Source organism: Onychostruthus taczanowskii, unplaced genomic scaffold (assembly GCF_017590055.1).
Source record: "Onychostruthus taczanowskii isolate IOZ18803 unplaced genomic scaffold, ASM1759005v1 scaffold90, whole genome shotgun sequence".
Lineage (NCBI taxonomy): Eukaryota > Metazoa > Chordata > Aves > Passeriformes > Passeridae > Onychostruthus > Onychostruthus taczanowskii.
In genome coordinates this window covers 254,123-267,644 of record NW_024506994.1, presented here as the reverse complement: position 1 = coordinate 267,644, position 13,522 = coordinate 254,123, and the positions used below count along the sequence as shown (strand labels likewise).

Sequence of the window (13,522 nt, the reverse complement as noted above, 5' to 3'; positions counted from 1 at the left end):
TTCATCCTGCTGCAGAGCATAGAGGGGGCATAGAATGTTTTAAAAATCCTTTTTAACAGTCTATATTAGTGGCTCTGACAATAAAGCTGCTCCTGCTGCCAGTGCTGGATCCTTGGTGGCACAGATTTTTGCCTCCCTCTGACCTGCACAGGATGAAATCTGGCCCCAGTGAAATCAATGGCAATTTTGCCCGTGACTTTGAAAGTACCAGAATTTCACTCAGAGGTTTCATGGCCAGAGGGGACAATTATCATAATCTTTCCTGACCTTTTGCATCATACAAACATAGATTTTTTCTCAGCCTGTAGCCAACATCTTGTGGCTGAACTATAACATATGTTTTGGAAGGGTTTTTGGGAGAGGCACAGGCCTCACATAGAGTGGTAGTAAAATCCCCTCTAGTGTTGCCTGTTTGCATTGCAGGGAGAAGCTCCTGCTCCCAAGGAAGTCAACTTCCCTTTTCTGGGGTTTTCCAAAAGGTACCTAACTTGTCACATCAGTTAGACATGCAATCCTTTTCTCTTACCTATCAGTTGCATTTATGCACGTGGGTTCAAGCACTGGAAGGAACCTTAGTGACAGGATTTGGAGAGTCAGGACACAGCAGTATTTAGAAAATTCTCACGATTTTAGTAAAATTCAATAGAGATGCTGAAGCATCAGCTATGCTGGTTGTTTTGGATACAATGGAGTATCTCATAGGAAGAAGTAAGGGTTTTGAACAAGAAAGTCACAAATCCAATTTTTTTAAGGCAAATAAAGTTAGAATCATAGTGGTTTGGGCTGGAAGGGTCCTTAAAGATCATCTATTTCCAACCTCTCTGTCATGGGCAGGGACACCTTCCACCAGACCAGGTTGCTCCAAGCCCCATCCACCCCAGCCCTGGACACTTCCAGGGATGGGGCAGCCAAGCTTGTCTGGGCAACCCCTGCCAGGGCCTCACCACCCTCACTGGGAAGAGTTTCTTCCTAATATCCAATCTAAACCTGCTTCCTTTCAGTTTGATGCCATTTCCCCTTGTCCTGCTACTCTAGGCTCTTGTAAATATTTTCTCTCCATCTTTCTCATTGGCTCCCTTTGGGTACTGGAAGGATCTTGTCCTGCAAGATTTTGATACCAGTGCCTGTTCAGCTCTGCATATCCATAATGCAGCTCCTTCATTTTGGAAGCTTAAGCCTGCAGGATCTTGTTAGGGTTTTTGGCTTTAGGTGCCACACCCATTAATTGGTTATATTCTAATGGGGTAGGTGGTGGATGCCCCATCCCTGGAAACGTTCAAGGTCAGGCTGGACAAGGCTGTCAGCAAACTGATCTAGTTAAATATGTTCCTAATTACTGAGGAAAATCAGACTATATGACCTTTAAAATGTCCCTTCCAACTCAAATATTCTATGATTCAGTGATAATGTACCTTATTTAATTCCATAACCGTCAATATTCACACAAAATATTCCCACTACATTTTCCACTGACTTCAGTGAAAGCAGAGTCATACTTTGGATTCACTAGTTTCTTCCTAATAAATGATTAAAACCACAAGTGCCCTGAAGAAAGAATTTGTGAATAACTCTTATCAAGCTATTCACAAAGCACCAGTTTTAATACTTTCATATATTGATGATTCTATATCCTGAGAGCTAATTAGATACCCCAAAAAATCATTTCCCCTTGGGGAAGATGCAGAAAATAAAACGAGAGATAGATCAGTGTCAACAGGTGTCATAGGCAATGCAAATTCTAGCCAAATGATTCCTGTTTCTAGCGGAGATCAGGTGCAAATCAGGTGTTTCTCCAAAACAAGATCTGTGCAGAGTTCCCATTACAGCACCAGAATCCTGCATGCATTTTTTCTTGTAAGAATTAAATCTGCCACATCTGGAATTTGGATGTCTGTTAAAAATCTCTGAGCCAGGGGTATTAATCTGGCCACACAGTATATCCTGCAAATGCTGGTGAACAGCAGCCAAATTTCCATGCCTCTAAGCAGCGTATCAGACTAACAAATAATAACAGCAGCCAGGTGCTGAAAGTCAACGCTGAACCTGAAATAAGATCCAGGGCTGAATTATTTATTGAAATTCCGTTACTTTATTTGCAGTCTTAGGAAAGAGAGTCACTTGCAGGCACTGCAAATAAAGGTCTGGATGGTGGGTGTTGCTGATAAGGGTATTTACCATATCAGCTGATCCCACAAAGTGTCCTGGGGGTCTCATTTTGTACCTTACTAACATCATAAAAATACTGAATGGGTTAAAAGAGCAATTGGCAGCCCTCAGGAGGTGTCCCACAGTGGGCAGGACTGGGCCTTCTTCTCTCCTTTTTCATCTCCAAAGTTGACAGCCCTGCAGAGGGCAGGGTGCAGCTCCATCCCGAGATGTGATGGGTGTTTGACTTCCACTGAAAGCAGATCAAACTGTGCTGCAAAGCACCAGCAAACCACAGGCCCAAAGCAGTCTTGGGTTTGATGTTTGCACCACGTGTGACTTTCAAGCACAACCCACAATCACTCCAATAAACTAACTGTCAATATAATATTTCTGGTATTTGGACCAAGCCTTAATACCCTGAGAATTAAAAAATAAAATGCCTTATAAATAAATTTTCTGGTTTCCAGGTACTCACAGAGAAATAATTACTGAGTTTAGTATTGAGAGGATTTTTTTTTACTTTTCATATTTTGTTCCTTGCTGTATTTGTTCATCTGATCATCTACACAGACATGCAGTCATATTTAGATATTAGAGGGGTGGTGCACTACAAGGCAGTCTTTTCTGATGCCACTCCCTCTGAATATTTCCTTAAACAAGAAAAAGAGAGCAAGTTCTGAGTTTATAAGTGAAAATACCTGCAGTGAAAGCAAGAGTCTAAGACATACACACAAACAGCAAGTAAATATTCCTTGGGATCCACCTAAAAGCAAAACAATTTGTATGTTCAATATCAAATGATGGAGAAAATAAACAGGGTGCTTTCAAAAAGCTACTGAGAAATTTTGACTAAGACTGTGTATTAGTAAAAGTAGAATTTAGAAATATTTTTTTGCAGTATGGACTTATGAATTTAATGTATGATAAATATTGCAAACAGAAAAGAACAGATCACAGAGAGAAATCTGGAACACATTTCTTGTGTTACACATACACTTTCTGTAGTATCCCAGTACAGGATGATTTCTTAAATTCCTTTACCTGTACTGTTTGGGCCAGTTTGAAATGCTTTAAAAAGAAACAGTTTTGATAATTTTCTCAAAACAAATTTTTACCTGATGCTCAGAGTGAATTTCCTCTGATTTCATTTTATCCTGTTACACAGCGCGAAAAACAAAAGCAACCAAACCCAAAACCAAAGCTTAATTAAGTTTAATTCAATGCTACTCATCAAAATAATCAACTGCACTTTCCCTAGCGCCTCTTCACCTCTTACTGTCCTTTTGTTTCTGGGATCTTTGATGATGTTGTTAATTCCAAATACCATCTTTTATTTTTTTATCACTCCTAAGTCCCTCGTGCCCCAAGTGGAGCATCCTCCAAAAGGACCAGCAGCGACTCCAGCATGGCTGTACAGCAGAGCTCTTCTCCAGCCTGCTCTTTCCTCCCACAGCTTTCTCAGAAGCAATCAGAAGACTTCTTCCCAAAATGTCTCTTGCTTGCACTCTTCCCCCCACAAGAAAATAATCACTTTGTTCATTTTATTTAATTTCATTTTATGCCACTCACCTTTCAGCCATATTCCCCATTTCCTGGCTTCACCACTGATTTGGTGACAGCAGCCCTGAGATCTGTCCCCAGCTCCCATCCCTTTCTCTGACTCTCCACTCTGCTTCTCTGCCATTGTCACCCAGCTGCTTTATTCAAATTAAACAAATCCTTTGTGATATGGTGGAAATGGAGTGTGACACAAGGGTCATGCTCCCTAAATCTCCTCATCCATTTATTGTTAAATTCACAAGAAGGTGCCACCTTCTCTGGAGACAATCCAGGTTAATCAGGTAATTGAGAAACCAGGATTGGCAAGAGAATTTCTGAACATTTTCTATACATTTGTGTACAGCTGGGCCTAATTCCCTGAAATACCTGAATAAGATCTGAAAAACAAGCTATTCTTTTTAATCTTTACTTGCAATTCTCTCTAAAATGGAGGGTTTTTTTCCCTCCCCCTATTATTGTAAAATGTCAAGCACACACGGGTGGTCTTCAAAAAATAACAAGTAAGAGAAATCCTATAATTTCACACTTCCATTGAAATGCTAAACATCTGTTAGTACAAAATCTCTCTTTCTGGCAGAATGGCACAAGGTGATTAGCACTAATGCTGCACTCACTTTCAAAGATCCTGTATATGGCTTAAAATAAAAGTTAAATAAATATTCAAATAATTTTAGTAAGTTTAAAAATTAATAATCCTTGGTGCCCAGAGTGAAAGGGATGTCATGGGACTAATTATAACTTTATGAAGATTATAATATTTATATAACTTTATTTAAAAATATATAACTTTCTATAAAAGTTATATAACTTCTCTGAAGTTCCCATCTTGGCCACATCCTTCCCCAGCTCTTCAAGGTTGAACCTGAGGAGTTGTCTACAGTCAGCATTTCTAAGAAATACTATTACTCTTGAATCATCTGTTTTGAGATAAACTCTGAATCATGAGGGCATCGAGCAGAGATTCAGCTCAGTAAGAGAACGGGGTGTTCCCCCAAGCACAGGTCAGAGGGCTGCTGGTGCCAGCGAGCCAGGATGGGCAGGGGATACTCCCCACTCTGAAACAAGTCTTCCCACATCCACGTTCACCTGCCTTTAGCAGAGACTGAATAGCAAGAAGACTTATGGAGTGTTTAGAGAAACATGTAATGGAAGATTTGTAAATATGGAATTGAAGTATGTAATAGAAGATTACACTTGTGCACTCTGAGGAGCTCCTTGTGGCTCCCTCCTGGACCACGCTGAGGACAGAAGGCTTAAAGCAGAGGAAAGATCATTTTTGAACCTCAAGCAAGACCCAGTCCTAGGACTGGATCTAGAGCTTAATTTTGAGACTCAGAGATATTGTTATTTAAAAAAAAAACAAACAAATTTAGCTCATTTCGGTACAAGAAAGAAAATAGAGTTCCTTGTTAAACTGCATGGATGAATTAACACTTAGAATGAAAAGTGAATTAAAATGAACCAAATTCTAATTGAAGACTGAAAATAGACTTAATAATGAAGGGCATTGTTGCACTGAATCCTCTTGGCATGTCCTGGGCATTTAAAAGAACTAAGCACAGAAAAACAACTAAAACTGCCATTCTGAGAGAACCTAGAACCTGCAAGAATATTCCATTATTCAATCCCTCTTCATTCAGGAAGAGCTTTTTTAAAAAATACAGTAAATAAAATAAACAAGCAAAACAGGTCTCCAGTTGCACACTGAATCAGCAGCCATGGCTCATCACAAAACACAGGGCAGTGAAAGAAAATAATTTCCCCCCATGATATGCATTTGCATCTGTTTGAAGTTGCCCATTCAGCAGCTAAAAGCAAAAGGAAAGCAGTAACACAACGTGCCTGTTGACCCACACAAATTGAGTCACAATCTAGAAAAACACCAGCAACAATAGCAATGATCCATCGGGGCTGGATTCTCTGATTTCCACTTGTTTGGGACAATACACAGGTACAGGCAAGCACCAGCAGGCAGAACAACTGCTACATGCCCTGGGTGTTAAGATTCAGGGGGTTTATTTGGGTGTTAAAATGTCATGAAGACGACAAGATTGGCAATCCATACAGAGAAGCACCAGCCCAACCTGAAAATTAATTCAGTATTTTGTCAGGAGTCAATCCATGAATATTGGGTAGCTTTTACAGTCACTCAGTAAAGGGAAAAGAGGGGAAATTTTATCTGGACATGCTACTGGACTACAGAGATATGAAAATGGATGTTGGGGCAAACGTTTCATAGGGAATGAAGCCAAGGCACAGGGTTGTGGCATGACTTAGGCAACAACAGACGGAAAGAGAATTCCACTCTTGTATCTCCCAGTTTAGTTCTTCCTCATCTCATCTTCAAGGTCTGACCTGTACTGGCACAGCAATCATCAGCTCAGCCGTTGGAGGCCCTTTCAAAGTCTGGCCCTTGCATAACCAGGTTTCATAGGCAGGTAAGATAAGCAATCCCATATTTAACCAGCACCTGAATTAATCACATTCCATTATCACACTCAGGACACGTAAGCAGCCTCTCAGCATCATTTCTGTCCGACTAGCTTCAACCAAATTTGTCCTGCCATTCAGAGACACAGAAAACAAAGATTCCTAGCTCTGTTCTGTTTTTTCAAAACCTCCTCCATAGTAATACCCTGCTGGTTTGCAAACTTTCTGGTGTGTTTATTCCTTTCTTGTCCCTTGCTATGTGTGCTTCATGACAGCATATCTAGTCTTGGTCTGAAGCACAGGCAGACAGGACATGACTTCTTTGGTGGTTCATTGCAACCTTTACAATTACTATTAAACCTACTCCTACTCTGACTACATTTGACCTTAACTATTAATGTGTTGCCCAGAGAATATGTGAATTCCCCATCCCTGGAAGAGATCAAGGCCAGGTTGGATGGGGCTTGGAGCAACCTGGTCTAGTGGAAGGTGTCCCTGTCCATGGCAAAGGGATTAGAAATAGACAGTCTGTAATTCCATTCCAACTCAAACCATTCTGTGGTTCTTGTTAAGAAGTACCATTCTTGTTATACTTCTTACCACTGTACTAAAAAGACCCTGCAGATACATTTAATACTGCAGTCAAGTGATATTTGCTCTTTTAATTAAATGAGAAAGGCAGCCTTCAGGATGGCAATCTTAAGAAATTTTTAAGACTTAAAATTATTATTTTCTACTTCTTTTCCAATGTCCTAACACACATAAACTCTGTGTGTTATTTAAGATAGCCAGTCAAAAGATAATCTAAACCTTGACCCCGCCCTACTAATAGCAGTGGCAAAAAGAGAAAGTAAAAATGCATAGCTGTGATTAGAATGATTTGTGTGTTTGTTATTGGGCTATTTACTGTGAATTACTGAGACTGAGTGGCACAGGAACACTGAATCATGCTAAGTGCTGTACAAAACCCAAAGGACACAAGACCTATTGACTAAAGGACAGAGCACAGAATCAAGGTGAAGTTCTTGCTGGCCCTCCTTGCACAAGGCAATGACTTCTCAGTTTCTGCACCTGTAAAGTACTGACCAAGACTGTACAATGCTTTGGAAATGCTATAAAAAGGCATCTGTATTTATTTTTTACCTCAGGGAATGGATTTTGCAAAGAGAGTCATGTTCAGAGGTGTCTGCCAAAGCACAGACCAGCCTGCACAGCCTCCTTTGCAGAACTGGGATCTAAGGATGCTGAATTGCTATCAGCATCTAGGAAGTTTGGAGAATTTCTAGTATCACCCTGTGTTTTACTACCAAGAATTGAAAAAACCAAAACCCAAAACTCACCAAAAAAATCGATCTTCTGAACATTTAAAACTGATGCTAAACAGTCTTTTCTGAATACAGACAGTTGCTGAACTCAGCTGTCAGATTTCTGGGATGGAGCACACGAGGATTGGCTCCTCATACTTTGAACTCCACTGGGAGCCTGCAGCAGCACAGTCTCTTTAGAGGTGATGAGCCCTTCTCCATGAAGTAAAGCAGTACACTTATGTCCTTACCTGCAGCAGAAGTTATGAAAAATACTATGTCTGCTTTAGCATCTTCCTGGTTAAGAGAAACAGTAACTAAAGCCATATCTAAATCAAGCAAATTTCCTCTGTGCATAAACCCTATTCCCAGAATCATGAACAGGTTTTAACACCTGAGATACTGGTGAACAGTGACCTGAGTCAGATGTTTTTCTTAGACCAGAAGAAACAAAAAAAAATTTGCCAGAGAAGTTGTGGATGCTTCGTGCCTGAAAGTTTTAAAGGTTAGGCTGGGAGAAGGCTCTGAGCAACCTGGTATTGTAGAAGGTGTACTTGCCCTTGTGTGGCAGGGGAGTGGGAATTACAGAATTACATGATGATCTTTAGGGTCCCTTCCAACTCAAACTATTCTATGTTTCTATGAAATGCAAGAGAAGCAACATAAATAGTTCAGAAATTGCTTCTTTACAGCAGGATTTACATAAGGGGGGGGGGAATGAAAATCAGTTTCAGCCTTGAATATTAGGCCTTGAGCATTTTAATTACCTTTTGCAGCAAGCACATACAGGTGAATGCCATGGGCTTGTCATCTGCACTGCACACAAAATTAGCATCTATCAAGATGAGGATTTAGAAGAACAAATTGTCAATATCTGAGCACCTTTATCCTCCTTAATAGAATGTCCTTCACACCAGAGCAGCTATAGCAGGGACAGTTTCAACTCCTACTGTCCTACAGATGCATTAATACAACACAGCCCTCCTGAAATGCATTCAATTAGTGTTTTATTTCAGTTGTCTGAAGGGTTGCCAGAAATACATAAAAAGGAGCTCTTTAAATTTCTTTTGGAAATCAAATGCACAGGGGGAAAAATTGGAGAAGCCCTTGAGCTCCATATATACAATACCTCTTAAGAAGTAACCAGGCTGCTTTGGGGACCAGCATGGAAATCATGGGAATTACAAGACTGGTAAAAATTTATGAGTCTGTTTGTGTGTGAGAACAAGCAGGAAAAGCAGAGAAGATGCAACACATGTGCACAAACTTGGCACCAGAGAAGGACTGGTATCAGCATTTTATCAAGGTGAGGAGAGCCTGAAAAACTTGCCTTGGGTCACTGAAGGAAGCAGAAAAGCACAAAAGTAAAGAAATCCTGTGAAGAATTTAGGTCAAAACCTGGAAATATTACTAAGCTTAACATGTAAAATTCACATCGCAGGATCTTTTCACAGTTTGATTAGAAATATATAAAAACATATAAAATAATATAAAAATATATAAAATATATAAAATAATAAAAATCAGAGGGTTTGAATGATTGGAGTTCTGCTGTTGCTTCCTATTAAGATGGAGTGTGGAAGTGCTCATTTGTTCATAGAATGGAAAGTAAAGAAAAAAAAAGCTTGATCTGGATTTTGACAACACTGGGGCCATCTTAACATGGCAAAGCTTTGCTATGATGGGTTAGAGAACTGCATCTCAGGGGCTTTGTGATCCAATCTCTTTTCTGAGCACATCTCCTCCTATGACACTGTACCCACGACATTTCTGTGGTGCATCAGAGTCACTGAATCAAAGAATGTGCTGAATCATGGAAGATCACTTCAACCAGTGAACACCACCATTAATAAAATATACATACATACAGAAGAGTAAAATCATAAACATTCAAAAAATGTGTCATTAAATTATTCTTGAGAGGGATAGAATAATATTAATTTACAAAGAATCTTTAAATTTAGGAGAATCAGAGAAAAAAAATCCTATCAACTCATCATTCTACATTTATGTGTATACTGGCAATCAAGTTATGTAACAAACAGCAATGACATGTTGTAAATGCAATCAGTTAGATTAAGTTCCACCCTTAGGTATTATTAGATAAAATTACTGGCTTTGGAACTGCAAAACACAGCTGGATACACTTTGAATTACTTCTGTTCCACTGTAATAATTTCCAAGTCTTAAGTGTAATATAAAAATCACGCCAGGAATACATGATGCTGATTAAATTCCTCAGATATACAAAAACCAGATTTTTTAAACTCATAGCTCCAGATGCCCTGCTACCCCATCTAGATGAATTTTACTGCATGTCAGCAACACAGAAGTGCGAAAAAATTGGGAGAACAAGAGACAAGGAAGGAAAGGGAATAAGGAAATTGCCACATGAAATTTTACTATGTCAAACAAATCACTTCAAGCTATTTACAAAGTACCTACTGTAGCACTTTAGGTACCAGCTCTCATTTCCTACATCATGTAAGATTTATAGACTGAATCCAGCACAAAACCAAGCCCTTCCTTATCCCAACTGACTCTCCCTGACTTTAAGTCAACCTTAGCTTAAAAAAAAGTTTATCACTGAAACCTTCTATTATTCATGTACAAAAGTAACACTTCAAGGCACAGCCCTTTAACATCTGCCTAACTCTGTTAAAAAGGAGTAATTTGAAAAAATCTACCAGAGCTCCTAGCTGAACAATGGAAATACTACTAACAAAATAATGCTTCTCTTACCTCTGCAGCACTGCTGGGATTATTTTGCTCATATCTGCCACATTTTGAAGAATTATGTGCCACACAAGAACCACATGATATTGTTACTGTGATGATCAATGTGCTCTCCTACACAATCCTTACACAGCCTTCCATTAAACTCTATTTGACACAGGCAGGTGGATTTGATCCCAACATTAAATCCTGGAGCACAGGCAGACGCACTTCCTGCTGGCTCTCCTGGAAAGGCTCCCTGTGTATTTTTGGGATGTTATGTCAAATGATCCCGGTGACATTTGCTGTTCTGGATTAGCCTCAGCAGAGCCACATATTGCCAATAAAAGTTTCCTGAGGACACTGGAGCTTCACGGTCATTGCTGAACCACGACACAGCAACCTGTGAGCCCGACGGGATGGGAGCTGCTAGAGAAGGAAAAAGAGCAACCTGCAGCTAAACATAGAGCACACCCAGGACACACTGGTGGCTAATTCTAAGTACCAGCAATAATAATTATGAGTATCACCCGTTCTTCATGGTTAAATTAAAACACAGTGTTTACCCAATTTGACTGTGTGGCTCAGAAAAGCCGGAAAAAAGGAAGGAGCTAGCAAGTGGAGTTTAAACAAGATCTCAAATACACTTAGGCAGGCCTAATTCTGCTGCCACTGAACTCAGTACTAGAAAACTGACTTGCTTTTGTGGCCATGACCCAAGCTGAATGTTTCTGAATTCTTATTTATTCAAATGGATCCCATTTATAGAAAGTATGCATATTCAAAAAAGCATTGAAATATGTTTCATTTTAATCAGATGTTTTGATCACAAGCACCATGTATATCAATACTATCAAGTTTAATAAAAAGCAAGTAGTCACAGCTGTTTATAGAGGAAAACCCCCAAACCATGGCAGATCAGGGCATCATTTACCTTTAACCATAAACTAAGGATGAGACCATGAACTGAGGCAGGAGACACAGCTGGAAATCCCTTCTTAACTAGAGAACCAGTTTCCCAGGCAATCCTAACAACATTCCAGACTAGGTTCAAGGTGGCTGGGATAGTGAATATATCCCTGCCAAGTCACTTTATAAACTTGGCCTGCTGAAACAATTTACTGCCTGTCTCTAATATTCCCACCAACGAGGCCCTTGTCTTGACGCAAAACAAAACCTCCAAATGCTCAGAGACAAAACAGACACACAGACACACAGACGCTGGGTTGTATAACTCAGGCTAAAGCTTCTTTAATGTATTGTTTTTCTTCATCACAAGGAAAAACAAGCAACTTGTAATTTTAAAACATTTGCTAGGTGGTTATGTGGCAATTTATTGAATTATTTTTTAAGATGTAATTTTAAAGCAAAATCAACTCTTGCCAAGACGGATGTTTTTCCTCTGACTATTTTTAAAATTATTTTATTGAAAATGCTTAATAAAAATAAAACAAAAAAATCAGAGGAGCAATGGTCAGTCCAGACAGCATTTCCCTGATTCAAGCAAGTCAGAAGTGGAGTTGTTACTGATTTGTCACTCTGGTCACTCCTGATTTGACAAGATCTTAGCAGAACCACTACATTGAAATACATGAGTCTCCCTGCAAGGAACTTTCAAAACTCAATTACAGATTGACCTAGTAAAATTATTTTCCTCCCTGGTGTCCAGACTACTGGTAGACCTTGTAAATTTTGTAACCTCAATACCAAAGCACAAGGCCAGGATGCTGGAGGAGGAGACTCAGGCTGCTGATCAGGCACTGCCTCACCAAAAGCAGTTTGAAGAGACACAAGCCATGGTGCCCATCACCTGCTTGGCAGATCCAAAGGGTAAAAATTCAAGATACACAGTAAACCCTGTGCTCTCACCACTTCCAGGGTGACAGCTGAAAGGTGTCAGAGACTGCACACATTGTACGCATCTGCTTTGTAGGGTGGTTGTGGCTTTTCAAAATGTGAGAGGCTTGTCAACAAAAAAATGTTATGGTCAGTCTTGGAGCACCAGACAGGTCGGACCAGATGTTTCAGTGTCATTATTCTTCCTTGTGCTTTTTTTATCTTTGTTATTTCCTTTTTATCTAGAAAGTTTAGCTAAACATAGGAATGATTTTGTATCAAAGCCAAGCTGAGCTCATAATACCCAGGAAATACCCACACTTCTCAAAAAACAGAAATTAACTCAGAGCCCTCCAGGTCTGATTCTGATTTCTAATCATCAACCAAAAAAAACTTTTTGAGGGCAGTCTATGAATCAAATACACTGCAGAGTCTGTCTTGTTATCAAGTGTTAAAAGGTTCCTACCAAGTTATCTTTCCCTGTTTGCAAAGACAGTACTGGTTGTGATAACCCTGAAATTCTGAAACTGAAATCAGTTTTCTTATCAGAGTGGCTCTGTCATATTAAAACCACAAAAGCCTCAACAGTGGGGAATGATTTCTTGTAACAGGTGTAACACTTTTATTTGTATCTTCCTTTAAGGCTATGTGACAACACTTCACCAGAATCCAAACCAAGGCTGGTTTGAAATCACCTTTCAAGCAGCAAAAACTTTTAAAAAATCCAGAAAATGCACCCCCCCCAAAAAAAAAAAAAAAAAAAAAAAAAAAAGCAAAACAAAACCCCACCCAACTTGCTCCTCCCTGAGATAATTTCTGGGATAATTGTGTCCACAAGAAGGGCAGCAACACCTTCCTGAGAGCAGCAGCCCCTGGGGCTCAGATGGAGCACACTGCTGTTGATGACTCTCTGTCCTGGCAGCCAGGCTCTCTGACTGACCCATTCACTTGGAACAGTAAGCTTGGCACAAAATTCTGCCATCACTTTTAGACACAATCCTAACAGGCCCAGTCAGCTGGAAGATGGGGACATGTTTAATGTCTGAAGTAGAGACTGTGGAGGTCCAAGGACTCTGAGGTCTCTTTTGATTTCTACACTTGCAGCACCTTCACATTTTCCCTAGAAGGGTGTTCAGTGTGACTGTGGGTGAACACTGAGAAGCAAAGCCTTGCACATTTTAAGCAAAAGCTCTTGCTCACCTAATCCTAGAATGGTTTGGGCTGCAAGGGACCTTAAAGTTCATGTCATTCCAACTCTCCTGCCGAGGGCAGGGACACCTTCTACAATACCAGGCTGCTCAGAGCTCCAGCCAGCCTGGTCTTGAACACTGTCAGGGTTTCACAACTTTGGGCAACCTGTCCCAGGACCACCCTTACATACACAATTTCTTCCTAACATCTAATATAAACCTATAACTTTATATATAAAGCTATAGGTATATATAAAAACCCTATAAGTTCATATATAAAGCTATAGGTTTAAATATAAACCCCTAGCTTAAAGCCATTCCCTTTTTATCCTATTTGTC

At 39.9% G+C, this 13,522-nt stretch overlaps 1 protein-coding gene across 3 annotated transcripts in view; it reads right to left on the bottom strand.

The window, feature by feature from the left end:
* CLIC5 (chloride intracellular channel 5) overlaps window positions 1-13,522 on the bottom strand; it is a 77,691-nt gene that overhangs the window by 41,116 nt on the left and 23,053 nt on the right. The window contains exon 1 of one of the 3 annotated variants that reach the window (XM_041426219.1): window positions 10,185-10,264. The exons of the other annotated variants lie outside the window; for them this stretch is intronic. The gene's annotated coding sequence lies outside the window, so the exon portion shown is untranslated. Of the gene's footprint in view, window positions 1-10,184; window positions 10,265-13,522 lie in introns of those variants that run through there. 3 annotated transcript variants of the gene reach the window in all.